The following is a 9,646-nucleotide window of genomic DNA, read 5'->3' as shown; positions in this document are numbered from 1 at the left end:
GTGTCATTCAAAGCTCTTGTTTCCTTATTGATTTTCTGCTTAGATGATCTGTCCATTGCTGAGAGTGGAGTATTGAGGTCTCCTACAATTAAAGTATTTTTATCAATCTGACTCTTTATTTTGGTTAACAGTTGGCTTATGTAAATGGCTGCTCCCATGTTGGGGGCTTAGATATTTACAATTGTTAGATCTTCTTGTTGGATAGACCCTTTAAGAATGATATAGCGTCCTTCTGTGTCTCCAGCTACAGTCTTTAGTTTAAAATCTAATTTGTCTGATATAAGAATTACTACCCCAGCTTTCCTTTGAGGTCCGCTGGCATGGAAGATGGATCTCCATCCCTTCACTTTCAGTCTGAATGTATCTTTAGGTTCAAAATGAGTCCCTTGTAGAGAGCATGTGGATGGGTCATGTCTTTTTATCTAATCTGCAACCCTGTGCCATTTTATGGGAGCATTTAGGCTGTTCACCTTGAGAGTGATTATTGAAAGATATGAATTTATTGTCATCATGTTGCCTGTGAAGACCTTGTTTTTATAGTTTGTCCCTGTAAATTTCTGTTGTATATCACTCTTGGGGTCTTTCTCCTTTTATAGAACCCCCCTTAATATTTCTTGCAGGGCCGGCTTAGTGGTCACATATTCTTTCAGTTTCTGCCGGTCTTGGAAGCTCTGCATCTCTCTATCCATTCTAAATGAGAGCCTTGCTGGATAAAGTATTCTTGACTGCACATTCTTCTCATTTAGTACCCTGAATATGTCTTGCCAGGCCTTTCTGGCTTGCCAGGTCTCTGTGGATAGGTCTGACTAACTTATTCTGATGTTCCTCCCTCTGTATATAAGGAATCTCTTCCTCCTAACTGCCCTTAAGATGGTTTCTTTGGTTCTAAGATTTGTGAGTTTTACTATTACATGCCAGGGCTATCACTCACCGGTGGTGTAGGATCCCCACAGCTCCCTCCCCATTCCATTTATCCTTCGATATCTGCCCACAGAATCACAGCTCCCCGCTTCATACCTCGAAACCAACTGCCTGTAATATTCTGTTTGTAGAGATCCAGATCTATCTTTTTACATCTCAGGCTGATTTCATGGGTCTTCAGAGTGGTCTGGTGGATACCCAACTCAATTCTGGGGATTGGTTGGAATAGGGTCCCCTACTCCCCTGTCATCTTTTCAGGGCTCCAAGTGAGTTATATATCTAATAAAATACTCTCACCTCTGCATCTGTCTAGGTTCAAATATTCAATAAAGTAACTTCTCATGTATTACAAATTCAAGATAACTGGTACATTATATTTCTAAGTCAATATTCCTCTGGATCATTTCTATGATTAATATGGCATTCTAAATGGCCATCTTGTTTTCCATTCCATAGTATTTGGATTTTATCTGTCTTACGATATTTGTGATATTTTTACTTAATCCTATGGCATTTTAAGCATGTTTTGTTTTCTATACTAACTGGTGATCCTTATCATTTGGGGAAGACCCATGTGACAGAGTTTCACATGGGCTATGGGCCCAACTCAGAAATTCAGTTTTTTGCTCACTGAAAATGAAATGCCCCAAGGTCGATGTCAGTGGTTGAATAAGAAATTGTTTTCTAAAGCTCATACTGATCTTCCACATTAAATATGGATCTGCAGCCTGAAGAATTTGCATTGATCACACTTGTCTCAATCTAGTCTCCAGTTGTACTCAGCCAACTACCACAGCATAGATAGTTTGTTAGAAGCTGACTATCCTTTAGGGGTGTAGGGAAAGGCAAGCAGAGAAACCCCAGTGGCTCAAAGGTTCTCCCTAATGATGCAGACCTCACCACGAATCAACAAGCCTTTCCTTCCATAGCTTGCAGACTCATCCTTGCTTGTATATTTTACAGAATAAAGGTTATTGCAGGACCAAATTCCTGGACTTTTTGAAATCAGTAAAATGCATGATGAATGAGATACACTAAATGAAATGATTTCTTTCATCTTCATATCCATGTCATTTATTTTTTCTGTCCAAAAAAACTTGAAACATTCTGACATGTATTAATTATTATGATTTAATGTAAAGGGGAGGCTGCTTGTTAACTGGCTGGAAAAAATGGGAGCTCAAGAATTATACCATGATTCAGTCCATCAAGTATCTTCTTGGATCTAAATTTTTGTCTCTAGTCTCTGGAAAAATAATAAAATGGAAAAACTGAAGATAAATATTACTAAGTATGTGGGAATGGGTACTAAGGGAGATTCACTCACAAAATGCTGTAAATTCTCCTTTTTATATATTTGTAATTTGACCAAGGGATCTCTTTTGTCGGTTTCTATCCCTAGAATAAATCAGCAATGCTGTAATGGGTGCCTGTTCAGGGAAAGGTAAACTACTTCTGGAAAGCCAGGCTGAAAAACTGACTTTGTTATAAAAATCTATTTGCATTGATTTCTTGCATCTCTGTCCCCTTATTTATCTAAAATGTTTCCTATGCTTCTTTTTTGTCTCTTTTTTTCCCCTAAATTTTTATTTCAAAATTTTTAATTTAAAATTTTTATTTAAATTTTTATGGCTAGGATTCCTTTGTGTGTATATTTGTGTGTGTGTGTGTGTGTGTGTGTGTATCACTTCTTCTTTATCCATTCATCAGTAGATGCACACTTGGGCTGTTTCCATAACTTGGCTATTGTAGATAATGCTGCTATAAACATCGGGGTGGATGGATCCCTTTGAATTAGTATTTTTGTATTCTCTAGGTAAATACCTAGTAGTGCAATTGCTGAATCATAGGGTAACTCTATTTTTAACTTTTTTAGGAACATCCATACTATTTTCCAGAGTGGCTGTACCAGCTTGCATTCCCACCAGCAGTGTAAGAGGGTTCCCTTTTCTCCACATCCTCACCAACATTTGTTGTTTCTTGTGCTGTTAGTTAACAAATAGCGTAATATTGGTTTCAGGAGTAGAATTTAATGACTCATCACTTACATATAACACCCAGTGCTCATCATAACAAGTGCCCTCCTTAATACCCATCACCTATTTACCCATCCACTATCCACTTCCCTCCATCAACCCTCAGTTTGTTCTCTATCGAAAGAGTCTCCTATGGTTTGCTTCTCTCTCTTTCTCTCTTTTTCCTTCCCCTATGTTCATTTCTTTTGTTTCATAAATTCCATATGAATGAAATCATACGGTATTTGCCTTTATCTGACTGGCTTATTGCACTTAACATAATACACTCTAGCTCCATCCACATCATTCAAAGTGGCAAAGTTTCATTGTCTTTTTTGATGGCTGAGTAATATTCCATTGTATAAATATCAGTTTCTTCTTTATCCATTTCATATGCTTCTTTGTGACTTTGGATTATTTATTTCATCTTTTATTCCCATTGACCCACCCACCACCCACCCATTCCACTCACTGTCTATCTTTCTACTTTGATTGTTTGTCTTTTGATGCCCAGTTTTCTTTCATATTATGTGCAAGCCCTTATATAACATTATCTAAGAGGTTATTCTCTATGACCTATGATTCTTGGTTAATTTTTAATAGATTTATCTTAGAAATTTTGGTCTTTGTATTATCTGTTTAGTGTTTTTGTTTGTTTTGTTTTGTTTTGTTTTGTTTTGGCTTTTGGTCATGGATCTGCTCACCTTCTCATCTCACTCACATCCAGCTTTTTATTTTGGTTGTTTGTCATTTGTCCTATTTTCCTTCACATTACCTTGCAAGAACTTGCTATGGAATATCATACAAAATTCATACAAAGTAGTCATACTTGCTTACAGATAAAGTATATTTTTCACTAGAAACAGGTTTGGAAAATATATTTCCTCACAACAGACCATCATTTGATTCCATAAATGTATTTAATAAAGTTTCTTGCTGTAGTATATTAAAAATGGCTATGTATTCTTCTTTTTTTTATTAGTTTCAGAGGTAGAACTTAGTGATTCATCAGTTGCATATAACATATAACACCCAGTGATCATTACATTAAGTGCCCTCCTTAAAACCTATTACCCAATTATCCCTTCCCCCCACCCATTCCCCTCCAGCAGTCCTCTGTTTGTTTCCTAGAGTTCAGTGTCTCTTATGGCTTGCCTCCCTCTCAATTTTTATCTTTTTTTATTTTTCCTTCCCTTCCCCTATATTCATCCATTTTGTTTCTTAAACTTCCACATATGGTATTTGTCTCTGACTGACTTATTTTGTTTAGCATAATATTGTCTAGCTCCATCCACATTGTTGCAAATGGCAAGTTAAGAAAATCCATCACCATGTGATGCATATTCAGTTAAGACTGGATTTTTTTGATAACTTTTTCTTCGGTTTTTTTTAGATGTTCTTTTGAACAGAATGGTCTCTCTAGTATTTCTTTCACTGACAACTCTGCTAGGAATTGCTGAGTGGAAAAAAGGTTATCATCTCCTACCAGAAACAGAATATATGCAAGAGGCATTAGAGCAGGGAGAAGATTTAAATCCAAATATTCTAATGCTAAACTCAGTGCCCTTTCTCCTAAGTGACGTCTATCTTTAAGAGAAAAAGAATATTTTTTTCTTTTGCTTTTATTGAAGATATGAATTCAAGTTCTGATTCTAGATCAGATTCATGTTATGCTGAAAAGAGAGAGAATAGAAAAGACAAAGTCATGAAGAAGATAACTTGATAATCTTACTCTTCTTTCCAGCACATCCAATTCTATTTTCTTTGCTATCTTGTATAAGAGACATTTTATAATGTAAAATTCCATTTTTTTTTTTGCTTGGATCCCCACACCTGGAAGCCACTACCACTTGTAGAAATGGATCCAATGATATTTAAGACAATGACTTTATCTATAATCCTTTTGCTTAAAAAGTTGATTTTTTCCAAGTAATTAATCTATAGGAAATATATCACAATAACATTATCATTTTCAATATCACAAGAATTTGACTAATAAAAAAGAGGATTGAGCAATTATTCGGTTGATCACCATATCTATAAATTCTACTCCCACATTGTATATTGATCTGTTCTTCTTTGTCAGTCTTTACTATCACTTTAATCCTAGCCATTTTCATATCCAAGTTGGATTTACTGCAATAGCCTTCTAATATCCTACTTTCATTTTCACACTGCTGTAACCCACTTTCTACGAAGAAATGTTCCCTATTTTTAGAAAGTCTATTTCAGAGAATGTCAGTATTGAGTAAAATACTTTAATAACTTTCTCTTTTATATAGGTTAAAATCTATATTCTCTGAAATGGCCCCCCAAATATCCTGACTAGTATTCTAATCTTGTTACTCTACTTTCTTCCTCCACCCATATCAACTTTCTTTGAGCTTTTTTTTTTTCTTCAAATCTTCATTTAAATTCTAGTTAGTTAACATACTGTGTGGTATTGATTGTGGGAGTGGAATTCAGTGATTCATCTCTTACATACAACACCCAGTGCTCATCCTAACAAGTGCCCTCCTTAATAGTGCCCTTCACCCATCTAGCTCATATCCCACCCACCTCCCTCCATCAACCCTTAGTTTGTTCTCTATAGTTAAGGGTCTCTTATGGTTTATTTCCCTTTCTCCATTTTCCCCCCTCCCATATGTTCATCTGTTTTCTTAGATTCCACATATGAGTGAAATCATATGATATTTGTCTTACTCTGACTGATTTATTTCACTTAGCATAATACACTCTAGCTCCATTCACGTCATTGCAAATGACAAGATTTTATTCTTTTCAATGGCTGAGTAATATTCCATTATATGTACATATACACACATAATATATATGTATATATACCATTTCTTCGTTATCCATTCATCAGATAGACATTTGGGCTCTTTCCTTAGTTTGGCTCTTGTTGCTAATGTTGCTATAAACATTGGGTGCTGCATGTACCCCTTCAAATCTGTATTTTTGTATCCTTTATACCTAGTAGTGCAATTATGAATTATAGGGTAGTACTATTTTTAACTTTTTGAGGAAACTCCATACTGTTTTCCAGAATGGCTGCACCAGTTTGCATTCCCACCAATAATGCAAGAGGGTTCCCCTTTCTCCACATCCTTGCCAACACCTGTTTTTTTGTGTGTTGTTAATTTTAGCCATCCTGCCATGTGTGAGGTGGTATCTCATCATTGTTTTGATTTGTATTTCCCTGATGATGGGTGATGTTGAGCATCTTTTCATGTGTCTGTTCGACTTCTGGATGTCTTCTTTGGAAAAATGTCTATACATGTCTTCTGCCCATTTCTTAACTGGATTATTTGTTCCTTGGGTGTTGAGTTTGATAAGTTTTTGTAAATTTTGGATACTAACCCTTTATCGGATATGTCATTTGCAAATATCTTCTCCCATTCTGTCGGTTGTCTTTTAGTTTTGTTGATTGTTTCCTTCACTGTGGAGAAGCTTTTTATCTTGATGAAGTACCAATAGTTCATTTTTGTTTTGGTTTCCCTTGCCTCAGGTGACAGGTCTAGTAAGAATTAGCTCCGGCCAAGGTCAAAGAGGTTGCTGCCTGTGTTCTTCTGTAAGATTTTGATGGATTCCTGTCTCACATTTAGGTCTTTCATCCATTTTATTTATTTTTATTTTTTTATTTTTAAAAATTTTATTTATTTATTTGACAGAGAGAGCACAAGCAGTGGGAGCAGCAGACAGAGGGAGAAGCAGGCTCTCTGCTGAACAAGGATCCCAATGCGGGACTTGATCCCAGAACCCTGGGATCATGACCTGAGCCAAAGGCAGCCACTCGACTGACTGAGCCACCCAGGCAACACCTTTCATCCATTTTAAACTTATTTTTGTGTATAGTGTAAGAAAGTGGTCCAGTTTCATTGTTCTGCATGTGGCTGTCCAGTTTTCCAGCACCATTTGTTGAAGAGATGATCTTTTTTCCATTGGACATTCTTTCCTGCATTGTTGAAGATTGGTTGACCATAGAGTTATGGGTCCATTTCTGGGTTTTTTATTCTGTTCCATTGGTCTATGTGTCTGTTTTTGTGCCAGTACCACACTATCTTGATGGTTACAGCTTTGTAATATAGCTTGAAGTCCGGAATTGTGACACCTCCAGCTTTTCTTTTCCTTTTCAGGATTGCTTTGGCTATTTGGGATCTTTTGTGGTTCCATGCAAATTTTAGGATTGTTTGTTCTAGCTCTGTGAAAAATGCTGATAGGGATTGCATTAAGTGTGTAGATTGCTTTGGGTAGCATAGACATTTTTAACAATGTTTGTTCTTCCAATCCATGAGCATAGAATGTTTTTCCATTTCTTTGTGTCCTTTTCAATTTCTTTCATGAGTATTCTATAGTTTTCAGAGTACAGATCATTTACCTCTTTGGTTAGGTTTATGCCTAACTATCTTATGGTTTTGGTGCAATTGTAAATAGGATTGATACCTTGATTTCTTTTTCTACTGCTTTGTTATTGGTGTATAGAAATGCAACAGATTTCTGCACATTGATTTTATATCCTGTGACTTTGCTAAATTCCTGTATGAGTTCTAGCAATTTTTTGGTGGAGTCTTTCAGGTTTTCTACATAGAGTATCATGTCATCTGCAAATAGTGAAAGTTTGACTTCTGTGTTGATTTGGATGCCTTTTATTTCTTTTTATTGTCTGATTGCTGAGGCTAACACTTCCAGTACTGTGTTAAATGGTAATGGTGAGAGTGGAACAATCCCTGTCTTGTTCCTGACCATAGTTGAAAAGCTCTCAGTTTTTCCCCATTGAGGATGATATTAGCTGTGGGTCTTCTGCATATAACTTTTATGATATTGAGGTGTGTTTCATCTATACCTACTTTGTTGAGGGTTTTTATCAAGAATGGATGCTGTATTCTGTGAAATGTTTTTTCTGCATATATTGAGAGGATCATATGGCTCTTATCCTTTCTTTTATTAATGTGGTGTATCACATTGGTTGATTTGCAAATACTGAACCACCTCTGAAGCCCAGGAATAAATCCCACCTGATTGTGGTGAATAATTCTTTTAATGTACTGTTGGATTTGATTTGCTAATATCTTGTTGAGAATTTTTGCATCCATGTTCATGAGGGATATTGGCCTGTAATTCTCCTTTTTAGTGGGATCTTTATCTGGTTTTGGAATCAAGGTAATGCTTGCCTTGTAAAATGAGTTTGGAAGTTTTCCCTCCATTTCTATTTTTAGGAACAGTTTGAGAAGAATAGGTATTAACTCTTCTTTAAAAGTCTGGTAGAATTCCCCTGGGAAGCCATTTGGCCCTGGACTTTCATTTGTTGGGAGAGTTTTGATTATTAATTCAATTTCTTTGCTGGTTATGGATCTGTACAAATTTTCTATTTCTTCCTGTTTCAGTTTTGGTAATTTTTAAGTTTCTAGGAATTTGTTCCACATTGCCCAATTTGTTGGCATATGCTTTTTCATAATATTCTCTTATAATTGTTTGGATTTCTGTGGTGTTGGTTATGATCTGTCCTCTTTCATTCATGGTTTTATCTATTTGGGTCCTTTTTCTTTTCTTTTTTGATAAGTCTGGCTAGGGGCTTATTAATTTTATTAATTCTTTCAAAAAATCAGCTCTTATTTTCATTGATCTATCCTCCTGTTTCTTTGTTTTTTTTTATTTCTATATCATTTATTTCTGCTCTGATCTTTTCTTTTTTTAAAAGATTTTACTTATTTATTTGAGAGAGAGAGAGAGAGAGAGCACAAGCAAGGAGGGGGCAGGCAGAGGGAGAAACAGGCTCCCACTGAGCAAGAAGCCTGATGCAGGACTCAATCCCAGGATTCTGGGATCATGACCTGAGCTGAAGGCAGATGCTTAACTGACTGAGCCACCCAGGCATCCTTTCTGCTCTAATCTTTATTATTTCCCCTTTTCTGCTGGCTTTAGGCTTTATTTGCTGTTCCTTTTCTAGCTCCTTTAGGTGTAAGATTAGGTTGTGTATTTGAGACTTTTCTTGCTTCTTGAGGTAGGCCTGTATTGCAATATACTTCCCTCTTAGGACTGCTTTTGCTGCATCTCAAAGGTTTTGGACTGGTGTGTTTTCTTTTTTTTTTTTTTTTAAGATTTTATTTATTTATTTGAGACAGAGAGAATGAGAGAGAGAGAGCACATGAGAGGGGGGAGGGTCAGAGGCAGAAGCAGGCTCCCTGCCGAGCAGTGAGCCTGATGCAGGACTCGATCCAGCAACTCCAGGATCATGACCTGAGCCGAAGGCAGTCGCTTAACCAACTGAGCCACCCAGGCGCCCCTGGACTGGTGTGTTTTCATTTTTATTTTCTTCCATGTAATTTTTTATTTCTTCATTAATTTCCTGGTTGACCTATTCATTCTTTAGTAGGATGTTCTTTAACCTCCAAGTATTTGTGGTCTTTCCAAATTTTTTCTTGTGTTTGACTTCAAGTTTCATAGTGTTGTTGTCTGAAAATATGCATGGCATGATCTCAGTCTTTCTGTATGTGTTGAAGGCTGATTTGTGACCCATATGTAGTCTATTCTGGAGAATGTTCCATGTGCACTTGAGATGAATGTGTATTCTGCTGTTTTAGGATAAAATCTTCAGAATATATCTGTTAAGTCCATCTGGTCCAGTGTGTTATTCAAAGCCATTGTTTCCTTGTTGATATTCTGCTTAGATGATCTGTCCATTGCTGTAAGTGGGATGTTAAAGTCCC

This window comes from Leptonychotes weddellii, chromosome 2, assembly GCF_054177405.1.
Source record: "Leptonychotes weddellii isolate Sample4059 chromosome 2, ASM5417740v2, whole genome shotgun sequence".
NCBI lineage: Eukaryota > Metazoa > Chordata > Mammalia > Carnivora > Phocidae > Leptonychotes > Leptonychotes weddellii.
The sequence above is the reverse complement of the archived record's forward strand: the minus strand, read 5'-3'. Positions refer to the sequence as shown.